The sequence below is a fragment of the Salvelinus fontinalis genome, chromosome 26 (assembly GCF_029448725.1).
Source record: "Salvelinus fontinalis isolate EN_2023a chromosome 26, ASM2944872v1, whole genome shotgun sequence".
Taxonomy (NCBI): Eukaryota; Metazoa; Chordata; class Actinopteri; order Salmoniformes; family Salmonidae; genus Salvelinus; species Salvelinus fontinalis.
Genome location: NC_074690.1, coordinates 34,758,249 through 34,781,051, shown reverse-complemented (window position 1 = coordinate 34,781,051; position 22,803 = coordinate 34,758,249). Strand labels below are relative to the sequence as shown.

Below are 22,803 nucleotides of genomic sequence, written 5' to 3'. Positions count from 1 at the left end.
ACTATTCACCTTTTACGTTTCTCCACATTAATAACTAAAGGTTGTCTATTTTACTGTACATATTTAGAGAACTGTAGAGGTTATTCTTTCCGTCTGAGTTGCTTCTGTGAGACACACACATACACACGCTGTTAGTTAAGTCACAAGGCTCTGTACTCGAGGTTCAGAGTAGCATCAGTAAAACCTTTCTGGGTGAATGAATGGCTGTGACAGAACAGAAGTCATCCTGGATGAAATAAACAAATAGTAGAGCTACAGTAGTAGAGCTAGAGCACCAGTCATGAAGGCGACTGACTGACCAAGCCAGGGAACAATGGGGCGATTGGCAGGAGTCCTGAGTGTCCTGCCTGTACTTGGTGGTGAGGAGTTTTGAAGAAAAATGAGCCATTGTCTCTCTGTCATCCTGCTTCCGAGCCTCGGGGAAGCTAAGCAACGTCTCTGGAAGCCATCCCAGAATGCTCCACTGTGAAGAATACTAGTCTGGTCAAATCTAGCCGGCCCCATGGAGAGGTAGGTGCTTTTTTCCATTATCCATTTGCGATGCTCTTGTTTTACCTCAGGGGGCTCTTGTGATGTATTTCTTTTAATGTAATGCTATATACTGTAGTTAGATATGAGTCCACTAAAGCGTATGGGAGGAGAATCAATCTCCTTGTGGAGAATCGTTTTGTATTGTCCCATCAGTCTATCATTGCATGTAGTACTTGTATGGCAATGTACATTATAATAATCATAGTCAAACTTTCTTGGCTGGTAGTGTGCAAAATAATCATATTTTTTACTTTGTTTTATTTATTTTATTACAGAATATTTTATATATTTCCTTTATCATTATAGATATTTTATGTGATATGAAAATTATTGAATATATATTGAAATATATGAAAAATACAATATTATTTACTCTCCAGGCTGTTATTCCAGAAAAGGCACCAGGATGATAAGGCAGCCACCCTCTACATGAAAAAACATGTGAATAACATGGAAAAACATGTTATTTCCAACAAAACCTTCTTGGGTTCTCATAGACCAGACCAGGTCACTTACATTATTAAAGGGTGCCTTGGGTCATCAGCCACTTAAATGGTACCTCAGGTTATCCTCCAGTTACCTGTTGGCACAATTCAAAAGTACATGCTGTATATTAGCAAAGCAACAAGGTCATTGACCTTACACTCTGGGTCATTGACCTGACACTGAAGCACACTTGAAATCAGACAGAAAGTTCCCAAAAATGTTATCTTCTCTGAAAACACATTACTATTAAAACATATTTCAGCCGGACATTGCTGCTATACAGTATTAGGGCATTTCAGTATTATTATGCACATGTTCAATGACTTCATTGGTAGTCTGTATGTAATCAACGTTCTCAGTATGGCAAACCTCTAGACATGTGCTGTGTGTTGATAAAGTAATAGTTACTCAATGGCAATAAAACCTATTGAGATTCATATATATTATTCTGCATGTCACTTGGCCTTCCTTGCTCATAGTATTGCATGCAGTGTCCTACTGTACAGCTGAATATGCTCAGTGTACGCTCACCTCAGGCCAACCACCTGATGCTTCCTGTGAGTCTGAACCAACAAGTCAGAAAATACTGATCCCTTATTTTAAGAATGATTATGCGTAGAATAAACAATATCTTCTATATTCTCAGTGTACAAATAGGAAAATAATTGGGCTTTCGCTATGCAGGAACAAACCCACTGTTGCACAAACTAGTTGAATCAAACATTTTTCAACATCCTTTGTCAAAGTATTGACGTGGAATCTACGTTGAAAATACATTGGATTTGAAAAAAGTAATCAACGTAAATTATTGTTTTTTCCGGGTGAAACTTCAACCACAGGATTCTGTCACCACGTCTGCATCTCAACCAAAAATCTAAGTTAAAGAATAGGACTGAATCAAATCAAACTTTATTTAAAGTGCATTTAAAGTTTGATTTGATGTTGTCCTATTCTTTAACTTAGACTTTTGGTTGAGATGGAGACGTTATTCCAACCTATCAATTATTCATTTGTAGACGAACTGGAATTAAAGCCAGACTAAGTCAGTGGCACAGATGGAACGATCAAAGCAGTAGACACATTTCCTTGCATTGACAACCAAACACAATTCAATATCACTTTTGAAATACAATAAATAGCCTATTGTCGACAAGTTAACAGATTATATGTTGGACTCACGTCACCAACTCAACCAGAAATAAAAGTTGAAGAATGGAGTTAAGCCAGTGGCTCAGATGGAACTATCCAAGCAGTAGATACATCTCCTTTAAATGTTGATATTTTGTTGCATTGTCAACCAAACACAATATGACCTTTACAGTAAATAGCCTAAAGTTAAGGCCATCTTACACACTAATGTAACATTCAAATCAAAATCAAATCAAAGTGTATTGGTTACATACACATATTTAGCAGATGTTATTGTGTCTGTAGCGAAATGCTTGTGTTGAGGCATAATACTGTTATGTAGTCTGTAAACTTGATGATTAAGATGGAGGCGTGCGTGGCCATGCAGTCATGGGTGAACAGGGAGGGTAATGTCTGCTTCCAACTCACACCCTCAAACACCTAGATCCCCTGAATGCAGCTCACTTTCCAGCCCACTTTCCAGCTCACTCTCCCAAACACCTAGGTCCCCTGAACGCAGCTCACTCTCCAGATCCCAATCACCTGAATTCTAATCACCTGTTCACACACCTGTATGTCATTTTCACACACTATTTAGTTCAGTTCTTTGCACCCCATCACTGTGAGGTATTGTTTGTTTTGTGACACACGTCTTTCGGAGCTCTGTTTTTCTCGTGATTTACTCCTCCAGTGTATGATAGTTTTTGCCTGCCTCACTAACGACGCCTTTTGCCTATTCCCTGCCTGTACTTTAGCCTATCAGATTTCTTGTTATCTACCTATTTCCTGATCTCCCAGACTACGTTACTAGCCTTTTCCCTGCCTGTACTGTTGCACTTTTGAACCCACTGTGTATGACCTTCTGCCTGACCCCGGTCCCAGCTACCTGCCACCTCCTGTGGTCCTTTGCAATAAACACCTGCTGCACTCTGCGCTTGAAACCAGCTCTCTGTCTCCCCTCGTGATCATTACAGGGAGTACAGGAGGGGGCTGAGCACGCACCCTTGTGGGGCCCCTGTGTTGAGGGTCAGTGAAGTGGAGGTGTTGTTTCCTACCTTTACCACCTGGGGGCGGCCCGTAAGGAAGTCCAGGACCCAGTTGCACAGGGCGGGGTTCAGACCCACGGCCCAAGCTTAATGATGAGCTTGGAGGGTACAATGTGTTGAATGTTGAGCTATAGTCAATGAACAGCATTCTTACATAGCTATTCCTCTTGTCCAGATGGGACTGGGCAGTGTGCAGTGCGATGGAGATTGCATCTTCTGTGGATCTATTGGGGCGGTAAGCAAATTGAAGTGGGTTTAGGGTGTTTGGTAAGGTGGAGCTGATATGATCCTTAACTAGCCTCTCAAAGCACTTCATGATGACAGAAGTGGGTGCTACAGGGCGTTTAGTTCAGTGACCTTTGCTTTCTTGGCTTGAGGAACAATGGTGGACATCTTGAAGCACGTGGGAACTGCAGATTGGGATAGGGAGAGATTGAATATCTCCGCGAACACTCCAGCCAGCTGGTGTGCGCATGCTCTGAGGACGCGGCTAGGGATGCCGTCTGGGCCGGCAGCCTTGCGAGGGTTAACACGCTTAAATGTCTTACTTATGTCGGTCACGGAGAAGGAGTAACACATCCATGGTCATAATTTCTATAAATGAAGTGTGCATGTTCAAGATAGCATTCATAAGTCATCGCAGGTCTGTGAGATCTTCACAATTGCTGTAATAATCTGTGCAGAATCTCGAACGGCGTTGATCACTTGCACACTGCAATCCAGGTCATTTGGTTGTGCTATTAGAGAGAAGCATAGTGATAACATATTAATATCATATAATATAATTTTCATGAAATCACAAGTCCAATTCAGCAAATGAAAGATAAACATCTTGTGAATCCAGCCATCATTTCCGATTTTTAAAATGTTTTACAGCGAAAACACAATATGTATTTATATTAGCTAACCACAATAGCCAAAGACTCAACCGCATATTTTCACCATGTTTCTACCGCATAGGTAGCTATCACAAAACCGACCAAATAGAGATATAATTAGTCACTAACCAAGAAACAACTTCATCAGATGACAGTCTTATAACATGTTATACAATACATCAATGTTTTGTTAGAAAAATTTGAATATTTGAGGTATAAATCATAGTTTTACATTGCAGCTACCATCACAAATAGCACCGAAGCAGCCAGAATAATTACAGAGAGCAACGAGAAATACATAAATACTCTTCATAAAACATTTATGAAAAATACATGGTGGACAGCAAATGAAAGATAAACATCTTGTGAATCCAGCCAATATTTCCGATTTTTTTAAGTGTTTTACAGCGAAAACACAATATAGAATTATATTAGCTTACCACAATAGCCAAACACACAAATGCATGTATTCACCGCAAAAGGTAGCTATCGCAAAAACCAGCAAAAGATATAAAATGAATCACTAATCTTGAACAACTTCATCAGATGACAGTCTTATAACATCAGGTTATACAATACACTTATGTTTTGTTCGAAAATGTGCATATTTAGAGCTGCAAACCGTGGTTATACATTGTGAATATGTAGCAACATTTCCCCAGAATGTCCGGAGCTATTTTGGACACTCACCTAATCTGACCAAAGAACTCATCATAAACTTTACATAAAAATACTTGTTGTATGGCAAATGAAAGATACACTGGTTCTTAATGCAACCGCCGTGTTAGATTTTTTAAAATAACTTTACCATATCATACAGCTTGCGTTATTACAAGACAGCGCTCACCAAAACGGCGGAGAATAGGAATCAACATTTTCCACAGAAATACGAAATAACATCATAAATTGTTCTTACTTTTGCTGAGCTTCCATCAGAATCTTGTACAAGGAGTCCTTGGTCCAGAATAAATCGGTGTTTGGTTTTAGAATGTCTTTTTCATCTGTCGAATTCGCGCCACAATGCTAGCCAAGGTTGATAACGTTCCCACCCTCTCTTGACGCAAAGAATGGAAAACTCCAAAAGACCCAATAAACGTTGAATAAACTGATAAAACTCAGTTGAAAAAACCTACTTTACGATGTTATTATCACATGTATCAAATAAAATCAGCGCCGGAGATATTTGCCGTGTAAACCGAAAGCTTTTCAGAAGCTAATGTCGAGCTCCGCCTTGCGCCTTGGTAGACAAAGGAAATTCCCGACCTGCCACTCCAAAAGCTCTCATTCGACCTCAGATCAAGCTAGACACCCCATTCCACCGTCCACTGCCTGTTGACATCTAGTGGAAGGCGTATGAAGTGCATGTATATCGATAAATATAAGCCAGTTGAATAGGCAGGCCCTGAAACAGAGCCCCATTTTCAGAATTTTCAATTTCTGTCTGGAAGTTTGCTGCCAAATGAGTTCTGTTTTACTCACAGATATAATTCAAACAGTTTTAGAAACTTGAGAGTGTTTTCTATCCAATAGTAATAATAATATGCATATTGTATGATCTAGAATAGAGTACGAGGCCATTTAAATTGGGCACGATTTTTCCAAAGTGAAAACAGCGCCCCCCTATTGACAAGAAGTTTTAATACTGTATGTTGTATAAATAAACAAAATATCTGACATTGTATTCCCATTTGAACTTTGATATGCTATTAAATGGCTGAAAGAGCAGTGATAGACATTCAGTGACAACTAAACCAAAAATCAGATACTGCGTACTGATAACGCATTGGAAATTCAACAAACTTTTGGCTCTCTTTTTGATTGGGTGAATATAGGTTGTAATCTCATTGATCAATGTTTCAACCAAAAATGACCCAATTATCCACATTGAAGTGACGTCGTGTGCCCAGTGTCAAGGCTCTGACCGTGTGAAAGATGCACCATAGACTAAGCTATCAGATTCAACACATTATTTAAGTATAGCTAATGTGTTTCTATATACATTTGCATACATATCTGATGTAGATGTGTAATTAGTGACCAGCTTTTAATTGCGTCCCATGAATCTTAACAACAAGTCCGTTTTGAAACTCTACGGTGTAGCTACAGTCCAAGCAGAATAAAAGCTTGTTAATTCTCTTACTAAGTAGGCTTGATATGATCTGATTGCCTAATTCTGACCAAACATTTGCTGTAGCATTTGTTACAGGCTAGGCTAAGGGTTGTGTAGTGGTACAAGATAGCCTTTTGTCATATTGTTGCAGCAGACTACTAGCCTGAGACAGCAATGCATGCATGACCATTCAGATACATGGATGCCACCTAGTGTTTTAAAACCTCCAGTGGCGAAAACAGATGTGATGGGGGAAATGACATACTGTACCATTAACAATGAATACGACCTCTTGCATTTAAGAATACGGTTATATTATTTGCATATAGCACATGGTGTATTCTCTCCCTACCTGTGAATACAATATATTTTATTGTTTGACCAATCAAAATAAAACATGTAAAACATGCAACAATGCATTAGTAAGTGGATTTTAATGAGGTTATACACCACATAAATTCTTATAAATATTGTATTATCATGTATTTTCTGGCCTCTTATCTGTATCAAAGTATTTTAATGAAATCGGCATCATCTTTTTATACTCAAGCATTATCTAACTATCAAACATACTCCACATAAAACCATAAACAGGCCCTAACGAGCAGACATCAACACCTTGATCTCATTACTGTACTAGTCATGTAATATCACTTAGATGGTGGCAGGAGCAAGAGTCATAGATATACGATTCGGCTGTCAGCTATTGTTGTGTAAGACAACACGGCATGGAGGAGCTAGGCTGATAGGCTGATGCTATCATATTAGGCCTGTGGGAGCGCTGCCAGTGGCTGAAGTTCACTGAGTTGGTGGTTCTGTCTCTTACACTGCAGTAAAAGGCTAGCTTACTAAGAGCTCTGGGGATGGTGCTTTACTAAGCATTTCTCTGCTACTGAAATCCAAATGACCCTGAATAGGTCTGCTGCTCTTCGGGCCAGGCCTGGTTCCACCCCATGACATGGTCAGTTATGACAAGATAATGTCAAAGTTTAAGGACCTCCAGCACTCCAAGCAAGCTTTGTTGTTTGTTGCTTGGTTTGTTTTAAGGGGGAGTTGTGTGGAGTGATTCTCCTCTTGACCTGATAATCATGCAATGTATTTCAGAGCACATTGATATTAGAACATTACAGTAATTATTTTGCTGTATAAATATGAATGTAATATTATTTTTATATATGTGGATCGCATGGTAGAATCTTGTTTGAGTGTTTTTTAAATTCTGTATGGAGGGCATCATTATATAATCCAGAATGTGATTATTGCACATTTATAACAGAGAGTACTTAATTAGTCATCTTCTTAAATGAGGGTAAGGCAGGGGCTTGAAGACATTTGAAATTTAGTTTTAGTCTATGATAGGCAATGTAGAATATAATAATGGGAAGTGCGAAAAATGTGTGTGAGAAGAGCAGGGGAGTGTGAAGTGACCAAAGGTTGTGATGTGGATCGCATAAGGATGACATGGAGTCAGCTAGTAACTTCCCAAACATCTAATCATCTTGACAGACAACATCGTAATTGTGAGCTGTAAGATATAACACTTTCAAATCCATTTTTTTCTCTTAAGATTCAACTTAGATATTAGCAATGCCTTTCTCTTGCTTGCTGCCTCATTGAACGTTTATAACAATGCCTTGTGCTTTCACCTCAGAACCCAGGTGAATGGAAAATGTGGTGCTTTTCTGGCAATGTTCATGCATTTTTACATGAAGCGGCTTAGAGTGTCTTTGATTTGAGTGAAAGACATGGTCCATGCCAAGTAGACAGTACTCGGCACTCTTTAGAACATATATGGGTGAGGAAAGATACTGTTGTAAATGCTTATTAGATACTCCCGAGCAAACAAGAAACATTCCCACAACATTAAGCTTCCAATGAAGATATAGTTAGGGTTTTACCTAACATTAGGATGATAACCCAAAAACATTCAAAGAATGATAAAAAAATAGAAAAATTATTTAATAACATTTTCAGAAAATGTTTTAAATTAAATATCCTTGGAATGTTCTACTAACATTCACTAAAATGTTGTGCACAACAGCTGTAATAACCACCACAGAACATTCCCCAAACGTTCTCATTAGGTTTCCAGGTAACGTAATAACAGAATATACCAGTGATGTTTTTATACATACTGTCGCAACAAAATGTGAGAGCAATAGAAATGTTTCTGAGTAAACATTACGGGAATGTTTTGCTAATGTTGGTGGAGATTCTATTAAAAACACCCATAACAACAACCACCATGCTCTCAAAAAGTTATAGTGTGACGTTGTGTCATGATTGTTCCAATAACGTTCCCTAAACATTCTTCAGCAATCATGTCTGGATTCAATTCAATTGGTTCTGATAAAAAATGACTGGAACATTCCGCTAACATTAATGAAGATGTCATCCGAGACACCTACATGTCTAGGATCTTAATTTGACCAGTTTCTCACAGCAGGAAAATAATCTTAGTCATGTGAATTAATAGGTGAATTACATTTAATTGAAATGTTTGTATGGGTTATTACATTTTTTGTTAGGACAAATCAAGTCTGAAATGTTAAAGTGGTAGTTAAAAACTTTAAGCATTTTTAAACCTTGGATACACAACACATTTTTTTTTACTGCGGTGCAGGAAAATTTGTCCTGCAACAGGGTGGTCTAATTAAGATCCTGTATAGGCCTAACAACCAATGATGTATATTGATAACAACAAACAGCCCAGCAAACCGGGAACATTCCCAGAACATTAGCTAACATTCCAATTAAGTTCCAGTTAGGGTTTGAGCCTACATTAGGATGATAACATCCCACAAACATTCAAAGAATGTTTTTGATCACCAATATATCTTTTTTAAGAAAATGTTTTAAATGAAATGTTCTCCTAACATTCATTCAAATGTTGTTCACAAAATCTGCAAAAACTTCTACAAAACAACATTCCCCTAAGGTTCTCATTAGGTTTCCAAAGAATGTAATAACACAATGTTCCGGGTAATGTTCTTGGAACATACTGCCGCAACAAAATGTGGGAGCAAAGTTGTTCTGAGGAAACATTGCAGGAACGTTCTGCCAATGCTGATTGATATGTTATTCAGAAAACCCATAACAACAATCAGGGAATATTCCTAAAATGGTCTCATAGAGACATTATAACATGATGGTTCTAATAAAGTTCCCTGAACATACAGCGCCTTGCAAAAGTATTCATCCCCCTTGGCGTGTTTCCTATTTTGCTGCTGTCATGCCCTGACCTTAGTTTTCTATATTTTCTGTATTATTTTGGTCAGGTCAGGGTGTGACGAGGGTGGGTATGTGTGTTTTTGTCTTGTCTAGGGTTTTTTGTTTATCTATCGGGATTTTAGTATGTCTAGGTAATGTAGGTTTATGGTGGCCTGAATTGGTTCCCAATCAGAGGCAGCTGTTTATCGTTGTCTGATTGGGGATCCTATTTAGGTTGCCATTTTCCATTTGGGTTTTGTGGGTAGTTGACTATGTGTAGTTGCATGTCAGCACTATGTTATTTATAGCTTCACGTTCGTTTTGTTGTTTTGTTAGTTTGTTTAGTGGTTCATTCGTTTATTAAAAAATAATGTATTCACATCATGCTGCGCCTTGGTCTCCTCACTACGACGAATGTGACAGCTGCATTACAACCTGTCATTTAAATGAATTTTTATTTGGATTTCATGTAATGGACATACACAATATAGTCCAAATTGGTGGAGTGAAATTAAAAATATTACTTGTGGTGCGTGCATATGTATTCACCCCCTTTGCCTCGCCTGGTTCACCAACTACTTCTTTGATCGAGTTCAGTGTGTCAAATCGGAGGGTCTGTTGTCCGGACCTCTGGCAGTCTCTATGGGGGTGCCACAGGGTTCAATTCTTGGACCGACTCTCTTCTCTGTATACATCAATGATGTCGCTCTTGCTGCTGGTGAGTCTCTGATCGACCTCTACGCAGACGACACTATTCTGTATACTTCTGGCCCTTCTCTTGACACTGTGTTAACAACCCTCCAGGCGAGCTTCAATGTCATACAACTCTCCTTCCGTGGCCTCCAATTGCTCTTAAATACAAGTAAAACTAAATGCATGCTCTTCAACCGATCGCTGCCTGCACCTGCCCGCCTGTCCAGCATCACTACTCTGGACGGCTCTGACTTAGAATATGTGGACAACTACAAATACCTAGGTGTCTGGTTAGACTGTAAACTCTCCTTCCAGACTCACATCAAGCATCTCCAATCCAAAGTTAAATCTAGAATCGGCTTCCTATTCCGCAACAAAGCATCCTTCACTCATGCTGCCAAACATACCCTTGTAAAACTGACCATCCTACCAATCCTCGACTTCGGTGATGTAATTTACAAAATAGCATCCAAAACCCTACTCAATAAACTGGATGCAGTCTATCACAGTGCCATCCGTTTTGTCACCAAAGCCCCATATACTACCCACCACTGCGACCTGTACGCTCTCGTTGGCTGGCCCTCGCTTCACACTCGTCGCCAAACCCACTGGCTCCAGGTCATCTACAAGACCCTGCTAGGTAAAGTCCCCCCTTATCTCAGCTCGCTGGTCACCATAGCAACGCCCACCCGTAGCACGCGCTCCAGCAGGTATATCTCTCTGGTCACCCCCAAAACCAATTCTTCCTTTGGCCGCCTCTCCTTCCAGTTCTCTGCTGCCAATGACTGGAACGAACTACAAAAATCTCTGAAACTGGAAACACTTATCTCCCTCACTAGCTTTAAGCACCAGCTGTCAGAGCAGCTCATAGATTACTGCACCTGTACATAGCCCATCTATAATTTAGCCCAAACAACTACCTCTTTACCTACTGTATTTATTTATTTTGCTCCTTTGCACCCCATTATTTCTATCTCTACTTTGCACCTTCTTCCACTGCAAACCAACCATTCCAGTGTAATTTTTTTTACTTGCTATATTGTATTTACTTCGCCACCATGGCCTTTTTACATTTTTTTATTTTATTTATTTATATATATATTTTGTTTGCCTTCACCTCCCTTATCTCACCTCACTTGCTCATATTGTATATAGACTTATTTTCACTGTATTATTGACTGTATGTTTGTTTTACTCCATGTGTAACTATGTGTTGTTGTATGTGTCAAACTGCTTTGCTTTATCTTGGCCAGGTCGCAATTGTAAATGAGAACGTGTTCTCAATTTGCCTACCTGGTTAAATAAAGGTGAAATAAAAAAATAAATAAATGAAGCCCCTAAATAAGATCTGGTGCAACCAATTACCTTCAGAAGTCACATAATGTCACATTCTGACCCTTATTTTCCTTTGTTTTGTCTTTAGTTAGTTTGGTCAGGGCGTGAGTTGGGGTGGGCAGTCTATGTTATGTGTTTCTATGTTTAGGAATGTCAATTGGCCTGATATGGTTCTCAATCAGAGACAGGTGTTTTGCATTGTCTCTGATTGGGAACCATATTTAGGTTGCCTGTTTTCACTGTTGGTTTGTGGGTGTTTGTTTCCTGTGTCTGTGTTCGTGCCACACGGGACTGTTTCGGTTAGGTTACTTTGTTATTTTGTATATTTTGTCGTGTTCAGTTAATTATATTAAAACATGGACACTTACCACTCTGCGTCTTGGTCCGATCCCTGCTACACAGCCGTTACAGAAACATCCACCAACCAAGGACCAAGCAGAGTGGTAAAGGACAGCAGCAGCAGCAGCGGCAGAAGACACAGGATTCATGGACTTGGGAGGAGATTCTGGACGGCAAAGGACCCTGGACTCAGCCAGGGTATTACGCCGTCCCAGGGCAGAGTTGGAGGCAGCGAAGGCAGAGAGGCGCTGGTATGAGGAGGCAGCACGGCGACGCGGTTGGAAGCCCGAGAGTCAGCCCCAAAAATGTCTTGGGGGGGAACACGGGGAGTATGGCTAAGCCAGGTAGGAGACCTGAGCCAACTCCCCGTGCTTACCGTGGAGAGAGAGGGCGTCGTTCTGGTCAGGCACCGGGTTATGTGGTGGAGCGCACGGTGTCCCCAGTACGCGTGCTTAGCCCGGTGTGATACATTCCAGGTCCTCGTATCGGCCGGGCTAGGTTGGGCATCGAGCCAGGTGCCATGAAGCCGGCTCAACGCATCTGGTCTCCAGTACGTCTCCTCGGGCCGGCGTACATGGCACCAGCCTTACGCATGGTGTCCCCGGTTCGCCAGCACAGCCCAATGCGGGCTATTCCACCTCGCCGCACTGGCCGGGCTACGGGGAGCATTCAACCAGGTAAGGTTGGGCAGGCTCGGTGCTCAAGAGCTCCTGTACTCCTTCACGGTCCGGTATGTCCGGTGCCACCTCCACGTACCAGTCCTCCGGTGGCAACCCCCCGCACCAGGCTGTCTCTCCGTTTTCTCTCTACAGTTGCTCCCGCCTGTCCAGCGCTGCCAGAGCCTTCCTCTTCTCCAGCGCAGCCAGAGTCTCCCGTCTGTCCAGCGCCGTCTGAGCTGCCCGTCTGTCCAGCGCCGTCTGAGCTGCCCGTCTGTCCAGCGCCGTCTGAGCTGCCCGTCTGTCCAGCGCCGTCTGAGCTGCCCGTCTGTCCAGCGCCGTCTGAGCTGCCCGTTTGTCCAGCGCCGTCTGAGCTGCCCGTCTGTCCAGCGCCGTCTGAGCTGCCCGTCTGTCCGGCGCCGTCTGAGCTGCCCGTCTGTCCGGCGCCGTCTGAGCTGCCCGTCTGTCCAGCGCCGTCTGAGCTGCCCGTCTGTCCGGCGCCGTCTGAGCTGCCCGTCTGTCAGGCGCCGTCTGAGCTGCCCGTCTGTCAGGCGCCGTCTGAGCTGCCCGTCTGTCAGGCGCCGTCTGAGCTGCCCGTCTGTCAGGCGCCGTCTGAGCTGCCCGTCTGTCAGGCGCCGTCTGAGCTGCCCGTCTGTCCGGCGCCGTCTGAGCTGCCCGTCTGTCCAGCACCGTCTGAGCTGCCCGTCTGCCCAGCGCCGTCTGCCCAGCGCAGTCTGAGCAGCCCGTCTGCCCAGCGCCGTCTGAGCTGCCCGCCTGTTTTCACTGTTGGTTTTGGGTGTTTGTTTCCTGTGTCTGTGTTCGTGCCACACGGGACTGTTTCGGTTAGGTTACTTTGTTATTTTGTATATTTTGTTGTGTTCAGTTAATTATATTAAAACATGGACACTTACCACTCTGCGTATTGGTCCGATCCCTGCTACACCTCCTCTTCAGACGAAGAGGAGGAAATCAGCCGTTACACATAATTAGTTAAATAAAGTCCACCTCTGTGCAATCTAAGTCTCACATGATCTGTCACATGATCTCAGTATATGTACACCTGTTCTGAAAGGCCCCAGAGTCTGCAACACCACTAAGCAAGAGTCAACACCAAGCAAGCGGCACCAAGAAGACCAAGGAGCTCTACAAACAGGTCAGGGACAAAGTTGTGGAGAAGTACAGATCAGGATTGGGTTATAAAAAAAATATTTGAAACTTTGAACATCCCACGGAGCACCGTTAAATCCATTATTAAAAAATTGAAAGAATATGGCATCACAGCAAACCTGCCAAGAGAGGGCCGTCCACCAAAACTCATGGACCAGGTAAGGAGGGCATTAATCAGAGAGGCAACAAAGAGACCAAAGATAACCCTGACGGAGCTGCAAAGCTCCCCAGCGGAGATTGGAGTATCTGTCCATAGGAACACTTTAAGCCGCACACTCCACAGAGCTGGACTTTACGGAAGAGTGGCCAGAAAAAAAGCCATTGCTTAAAGAAGAAAATAAGCCAACACGTTTGGTGTTTGCCAAAAGGCATGTGGGAGACTCCCCAACCATATGGAAGAAGGTACTCTGGTCAGATGAGACTAAAATTGAGCCTTTAGGCCATCAAGGAAAAGGGATGGTGCTAAATACAGGGAAATTCTTGAGGGAAACCTGTTTCAGTCTTCCGGAGATTTGAGACTGGGACGAAGGTTCACCTTCCAGCAGGACAATAACCCTAAACATACTGCTAAAGCAACACTTGAGAGGTTTAAGGGGAACATTTAAATGTCTTGGAATGGCCTAGTCAAAGCCCAGACCTCAATCCAATTGAGAATCTGTGGTATGACAAAAATTGCTGTACACCAGCGGAACCCATCCAACTTGAAGGAGCTGGAGCAGTTTTGCCTTGAAGAATGGGCAAAAATCCCAGTGGCTAGATGTGCCAAGCTTATAGAGACATAGCCCAAGAGACTTGCAGCTGTAATTGTGGCAAAGGGTGGCTCTAACAAAGCATTGACTTTGGGGGAGTGAATAGTTATGCACGCTCAAGTTATCTGTTTCTTGTCTTTCGCAAGCCACTGTACTTTCGCAAGCCACTGTACTTCCACAATAAAATGTTGGAGTAATAGAAGTTGTTTTTAAAAAAACTGCTAATGTTGATGGAGATAATTACTTGTAACACAAACAAGACACATTCCTGCGAGACTCGTATAAATGTATTCTGTAAGGTTATGACATGATGGTCCAGAATTGTTCTAAAAACATACTTCAATGATGGAAGTCGTTCTGAAAACATTGCTGCAATGTTCTGCTAATATCGATGTGTAATACAACATTATTATCTGAAGTTACCAAACTTTGAAAAAAGGGCACTTACGTCATTATGTTTTATAAGGGTATTGTCATACATAGCTATAGCTTTTTTAAAGAATGATAACCAAGTAGATTTGAACCTGCGACCTACCATTTTCAAGCCCTGTAGGATACTTAGTCTGCTGCACAACAAGCATCCTAATGTTTCTATTGGATTTCCATTTGTACTGAAATCCTTAAATGATGACCCAAACTATGACTACTGTATATGTCTTAGTACATACGCACATCTGTGTACACCTCACAACAATCTGCCAGGCAATAATTTAACATGATTTCTGAAATCAAGTTTGTAGGGAAAATAAAAGTCAAAACCTCCCGACTTTACAGAATACACTGTAAACAGGATTGGTAGAGTAAGAAACAATAGAGGATACTTCTTTTTCTAGATTTAGTTATCCTATCTTTTGCAAAGACAAAAACCACAACCTGGAAGTCAGAGTAAAGGTGTAAACAGCTTTATATTTATTTTAGGCCTATTCCAATGGCACAATGGATCAATTTCAGGGATAACACTCCAAAGCTCCCAGGTTCGATCCTAGCTGTGGACTATATATAAAATATGTCAAAACTATGTTTGTACAATAAATGTCTTATAAATTGTTATGCGATTCCAAATAAATGCCATATGTGTTTCAACTTCAATGTTAGTCTACACCCGTTGTTTATGAATTATGTGACAAATAAAATTTGATTGATTTCCATGGATTATTGTAGAACTAACTTCCTCAACAAGAAGATAACACTAACACATGAAACAAACCTCTGTGGACTGTTCAACTTAATTGTATCATTCTGGGAACATAGGAATAACATTCTAAGAACAGTGAGGGAATGTTTTGTGCACCCTGATGTAAACATTGTAAGAATGTCATCACAACTGGACAGATTTTGTGTTTTAGGAACCTATCTCTTGTGGTATACCCACACTGTTCCCACAACCTAATTAAATATTCTGGGAACCTTTGAAGAAAGTAAAAAAAAAATCTGGGAACATTCTTGTAACATCAGGTGAGTGTTTTTTTTCACCCTAAATGAAACGTTTAATCATCCTCACAACTGGACAGTTTTTGTGTTTTGGGAACGTACTCACTTTTGTTGCCAGCGGTTTAGACATTAATGGCTGTGTGTTGAGTTATTTTGAGAGGACAGCAAATTTACACTGTTATACAAGCTGTACACTCACTACTTTACATTTTAGCAAAGTGTCATTTCTTCAGTGTTGTCACATGAAAAGATATACTCAAATATTTACAAAAATGTGAGGGGTGTACTCACTTTTGTGATATACTGTATGCTTTTCATTACATTTCCGCTATTTCTCTCGACTTACATAAAAATGAAAAGGACATTAATGTCTGCTCATCATGTTCTACCTAAAGGCAATGTCAGTCTTGAGGCTGTTCAGTTCTGTCTCAGTATACTGTCGTACAGAATGTCTGCATAGAGAAGACTTAATTCTTAGTGTGTTTATACTATCTGAACACAGTAAAACCAAAACCTCCAGTTGGATAGTTAGCAGGCCTAGTGTTATCATGGAACATATTTTTTGGGGCAGTATGTAGAAATAGACTCTTTGTCCGTTTTTGTTCTAAGAAATGTTGTTACAGTGTATGCATAGTCCTTACGTAAGGATAAGCAAGGGTTTCAGTGGAGCAAGAGCATTTCAACCATTCCACTGCATTCTGAAATTGTTTAGGGCAGTCAAACTTTACAGGCAATTTACGATCTACATCAGATGTACATTCTTTTAAGTTATATAAATATATAGCAAAATGCCAGAGAACTTTTGCAGTAGGTTACATTTGTTAAAGTTTGAAACCTGCTTTTTATAGTTGGACCATGTCCACGTCCTTCACAGCTATACTGCAATGCCTTGTTGACTAAGAGTAGACATCCAAGCTCAGCTGAAGGAAGTTTTTCTTGGATAATGTTGGCATCCACCTCTAGGCTCTTCACCCCAGTCGCTTCGGTGGACTTGAGCCTCTGTCAAACTGGCACGGGATGCACAGACCCAAGGGGTAGGATAGGATAGGCTTGGCTGAAAAACGGAGAGAAAAGTGAACAAATGAAAGAGGACTTTCACCACTCTCAGGCAGCCTACAGGATATACCCTACTCTGCTCTGCTCTGCCCGGTAAGGGCAGTTGGATGATGTAGGGGAGAGGAGAACGGGGGAAAGCACCGGCCGAGTCGCATGCTTTGCTCTGGTGTCTTGTGTCACTCTTTTCTCTGGGGGCCACGTCCAAGTCACATGGCTTTGCTTGATCTGTTACATAAACACAGACCTCCGTGGCCTCTAGTTGGCTCCCGTCAACTTAGTTCTGCAGAGGGAAAAACTCTCCGGGAAAGTGACATTGGCAAGGGGCTGAGGAGAGGAGAGCTGTTGAGGTATTCACTACTCTTCTGTCCATGTGTCCTTGTTGTTGCATCATTCCAACTCCACTGCAGACAGACAGCACAACTCTCACTGACCTCTTCGAGGTGACAACTGACTGACCACGAGTAAAGGCTTGTGGAGCTGTCGTTTGAACAGAATGTGCCATTTTGTGCAGCAACAAATGACTAGAAAAAAGAATCTGCAGGTGGTTTATCAACTCAACAGATCATTGAATAAATATTAACTGAATTAACATAATTTATTATATAATGACTAACTTATTATAACCAGAAAATAACATAAATAGATTAGGCTAGTTACTTGACCATCTGTGTCTTTTGGGTGGCAGCAAGATTTTAGAGCTGTGTATGTGATCCGACTAAGAGAAGAAGCCACGTGATGGTCTGACTGTGTTGCTCCCCCTAGGGACAGCACAGCACATGGCTGTCTAGATGAACCCCAAATGCTCCAGTGATTCCTGCAGCATCCCATCTCCTCCTTCCCTTGACCCCCAGCAGGGGTGCATGCAATGCCAGAACTCCTCAGTCAGATGCAGGGATGGGGGGAGAAAGGGATGGAAGGAGGAGGGGATGTTTGGAGGCAAAGCCTCTGGAGGATGGGTGGGTCCTTCAGGTCCAGCTGGCTTGGTTTCAGAGCCAGCACCCACTCAGTCCGCTCACTCACACACCCTCACATCTCAACACTAAAATGGCCAAGATGCTCATCTTGCACACTCTCACAGAGCTCTCCACACTCTCTTCAGCCCGCTCAGTTTTCACGTGACTCTCATATCACACTCTCATGATTGAATGTTTAGAGAAGTGTATATTTCATGAAGAAGTGTTAAATACTGACTCTTTTTGGAAAATACTGGTCTTTAGGTGAAAAATGATAAGTTAGGTGTGACCAGTAGTTCTTATTCTGTGTCAGAGGTTTCCAGTGGTCTGAGCAGAAATAAAATGTTGATAAATTGGCCAAGTCAGTGACGTATTAGCAAGGGATTCATCCAAAATACAGGTGATAAAAGTGACATTTGTTACCCACACTCCCCAGTTTGCTAATGAAAGAGATTGATATAAGGCTTGTACCTGCTTTGTATCCAGATATATGTAATTGAATGATAATTCTTGACTTCTGAGTATCTTTCTGAGGAAGACTGCAAGTCACTCCACACCACAGGCATATGGTCATTGTAGCACTGGCATTAGCCAGATACTGGTCTCTTTACTGTTGTGCACCAATTTCAGTTAAGCTGACCGTCACTTCCAGTAGTAAACAGTAGTACGATGGCTGGCTCACAATAAAAGTGATTGAGGATCAATTTTTCAATTAGAAATTAAATATATCAGCTCGGATTTCTTCATGGAGACAAATATTTATGGGCAAAGAACCATATGGTATGAATGAGGCACATGGTTTGCCTCTACTGTACTCATAGATGCATGTTAGTCATATGAAAAAAGCGGTCACATGCGCTAAGTAACATTGTGCTTCCAGTTCTACGGCCTGACAAAAAGCCTTGAGTGTAAACACCATGCCGGAAAAGACGTGGAGTGTAGTGTGGAGTGGGACCTGTCCACCAGTCCCATCTCTGGCCAGTCGCCTGGATGGAACATCTAAATATTTGGACACTTGATATGACTGAGTGTACCTGTTGGATACATTGAAGCGGATCTGCTCTAAGGCAATGTGTTTTTTATCTCTGTGTGGCACTTTGGAGAGTGGATATCCCAGCAGGCTAACCCTCTCTCTCTCCATTGTTGTTTGTTATAATCAAGGACATCTGTTGTACTGTATATAAATATATAATTCCAGTAGGTGTTGGTCTGTGTGAGTGTTTGTGTATTTAAATGACAGAGAGTGAGAGAGAAGAGAGAGAAGACTAATACTTATATGCGTGACCATCCATATGCCAACCACTATGCAGATGCATCTCCTTTCCACATTGTGTATTTTCAAGGCAAGCAATCACATCCACAACTAGCTTTACAGGTACCCTAGGCATGGGGAAGTGAGGAGAGGCAGTGGTGTGGTGCACCATGTCTTGCTGAGATCAGAGAAGTGGCAGAGAGAGGACGAGCTGTCATCATCTGTGTGAAGCTACAGGGGAGTGAATGTTGACCAGTGTTGAGTTACAGGGGAGTGAGTGTTGAGCAGTGTTCAGCTACTGCGGGCTTAGTGTTGAGCAGTGTTGAGCTATAGAGGGTGAGTGTTTAACAGTGTTGAGCTATAGGGGGTGAGTTTTGACCAGTGTGGAGCTATAGGGGGCTAAGTGTTGAGCAGTGTTGAGCTATGGAGGGGTGGGTGTTGAGCTATAGGGGTTGGTTGTTGAGCAGTGTTGAGCTATAGGGGTTGGTTGTTGAGCAGTGTTGAGCTACAGGGGTTGGTTGTTGAGCAGTGTTGAGCTATAGGGGTTGGTCGTTGAGCAATGTTGAGCTATAGGGGTTGGTTGTTGAGCATTGTGGAGCTATAGGTGGCTGAATATTGAGCAGTGTTGAGCTATAGGGTGGTGAGTGTTTAGCAGTGTTGAGCTTTAGGGAGTGGGTGGGGAGGGGAAGGCTGGAGGTGTTGCCACTAACAAGCCTCCCTCAGCTGGGTGGGTGTTAATTTCAATCTGCAGTCAGATGTCCTTAAGTTTGACCCTCTGGTCAGGGTCACTTGCCAGGGTAGGGAGGGAGAGATTTTTTCCTTGTCTTTCACCTTCTCTTTTTTATACTTCCTTCTTGGGCAAAAGGCTGGCGTAATAGAAAACAGACACGAGTCAGAATGTGAGGCATTCACAGGAGAAAGAGTTCAGTTCCGTACTCACTGAGTGGATAAGTCAGGAGAGGATAAACAGAAAAGGCTAAGTAGTCTTATTATACAATGTTTGTTGTTTTTACTATGTGGGGGAGATTATGTTGTTGTTAGCTAGCGTGTCACAGCATCAGATCAGAATCAGGATGGACCCTCCATGCCATCGGCACGGACTTGGCACGGGATGGCCGTGAAAATGTGGACAAAGTTATGTCTGAACAGAGTGTGCAGTGCAACTTCTTCTCCAGGTGGGTTTTGTTCATTCTCTCCCAAACCCTAGGATGCGTAGCTCTTTCCTCTGTCATACTGTAGGTGTGGTAGACTGAACGTTTTAAATGAGATTACAATCATTTTATGCACAATTCAGGTGTAGATGGTTATATTTTAATTGTATGCCAAATGTAGCATGGTTTTAAATCAACAGGGTAAAAGTATGGTGCAAAAATATGTATTGAGATGAGCCCAACATGTCTCCTCAGGCACCAGTTTTATTTCAAAACATATACATATTTTAGTCCCACTGTGTAAAACTGGAAGGATATTATTTTGCAGCAAATAATAATCTGACACCAGGTCATTTGTAATTCTTTATCATGTATATTCTCTCAGGTCGCTATAACCTAAACATTTGTTAATTTCTCAAATGGGTTGTTCTCAGTTGGCCATAGATGGTGAAGTTGCCGCTGCAACAATGGGGATAGAGAGAAAATGTTGAGTTATGGACTAATATTAAGAGAATTGCTATGATATCGTCAGTAAACGTGGTCCTATGTGGGTTGGGGAGGGGGGATGGGTGGGTGGGTGTTTTGTATTTTTTCTTTAATCCTTACTGTTGTGTCTTGGCTGTGTTACCATAAATAAATACAACATGTAATAAAACACATATAAAATCCAGAGAAGAATTCCACGCAATTACGGCAAGGTGTTACTGCAACTTGTTTACACCAGGCTAATAAATACTTGTTCTATAAGATATAGAGATGTAGTTCTCATTATTGTTTTCTTGTTATACAGATTTGTACCATTTGAAATATATAAAATATAATATATTTTACATGTGTTCAAAATGTTGGGTTAGATTATGTTTAATGATGAATAAAAGTGATAAACTATACCTTTACGTTACTTATTAGGACACGGGTCAAAGTCAAGATCATGAGGGCAAGTCAGGTGGGATCACCTTCGATGGGAGAACAAATCTTATGTTGTAATACGGAAATGGAAAGATAGCCTACATAAAAACAATGCATTTATTTTGTCATATCACACAGTCATTTCTTTTCCTTCAGCTAAGTGCGGATACTGAAATCAATATTTACAAGATTGATTGATATTAAGAATAGGGTTGCAAAGCTTGTACTTCAAAAACTTTAAAAAAATGTATTCATATATCGTTTTCATTTTTTATATCTGTGTCCATATTGTCCACATGTTTCAAGTAGATAGACCATATGATTTAAGCGAAAATAGCATTATTTTAAATTAACTGCAACTCTTCTAACTATTGACTTTTCTGCTCAACTATCATCAGTTCGATGCCAAAAGATTGACAACAAATACATATTGACATAGTAAAATAAATATATATAAAGTATATTTCTTGCTGAAAGCCTCATATTTAACACCGATGATGTTCACTGACTGAGTTCATGGTTTATATTTAGGATGTTTTACAGATTTGTCATTCTATTATTTATTTTAAAATCCTCAAATGTAATTATTTCAAATATTGTACATGTGGTAAGGCCACACAGAGGGACAGAGATAGTTACAGACACCTGTGATAATCTGAAGTACCCAAAAGGGTCTTGAGATAGATTACATAAAATCCTTGACAGATAGCACAATTCTGGTAGTTTACTGGTAAACCTTTAAAGTTTCCAGTAATATACCTCCCTTAAGGGAAAAAAACTAAAACTGGTAGTAGTGCCTACAATTAAAACTTACACATGCATATAATAATTGCATTCATAAATACAACATTCTCAAATCAATTTGTTCTATCATCATTTTTCCAATATTATTGTTAAAACATGTTGTTTACAGAAATGAAATATTTATGTTTAGTAATCCCCAAAGGGCATGAGCATGAAACATGTTTATTGCTTTCTTGCATGAGTAACTTCTGACATCTAGCATGGAATTAACATGTAGAGTCCTAAAATAAAACACGGCAATATCACACAGCGAAAGAGTCATGTGAACAAGTTACACACAAACGTTTTCTCTTTTCCAGTTCCACTTCAACCAACTGCATAAAATAATGTTGCAAACTACCTACAAACCACTGAATTGCTGTACACAGCAGCCTACCACTTCCAAAGCATGCTCTCATGGGGCACCCTTCATAATAAAGCCAAGCCATAAACCCTACTGGGCTTTAGTTAAACAAACCTGCCCATCCTCAAGTTCTGGGCAGGGATGTATTGTAGTAAAATGTAAACTCAGTTTACCCACCTTTATTCATTTTATGAACCGTTTACTAACTTATAATACTAGATACGTGTTTCACATGAGGGCTCACCCACCTTATTTTGCCCACGGTAGCTGCCGTCTGTGGCCTGGCCATGTGGTGCTAGCTGCCCCTTTCTCCCCAGTGTGAGACAGCAGCAGCACAGGGTCTGGTGGGTCTGGAGGGCAGACCTCGTGGCAGCTAGACAGACGAACAAGCCTCTCCTGTTCACTGTTTTCACTCAGATGGCAGCTAGCGGAGACAGTGCTGCTATACAGTCATGATACTATCAACTCACAAAGCAGGCAGTCAGTCTGCTCTGTGTGTGAGGGGAGTAGGGACACTAGTGGGAGAACATCCTGGGAGAAGCTATAGATGGCCTACTTCTCTTCCTCTAAACTCAA

The 22,803-nt window shown here is 41.4% G+C and overlaps 1 protein-coding gene across 2 annotated transcripts in view; it reads left to right on the top strand.

Moving 5' to 3' along the window:
- LOC129824175 (gap junction gamma-1 protein-like) overlaps positions 1-22,803 on the top strand; it is a 37,793-nt gene continuing 14,990 nt past the window's right edge. The window contains exon 1 of one of the 2 annotated variants that reach the window (XM_055883604.1): positions 1-510. The gene's annotated coding sequence lies outside the window, so the exon portion shown is untranslated. Of the gene's footprint in view, positions 511-19,786; positions 20,196-22,803 lie in introns of those variants that run through there. The other variant, XM_055883605.1, reaches the window with a different exon arrangement.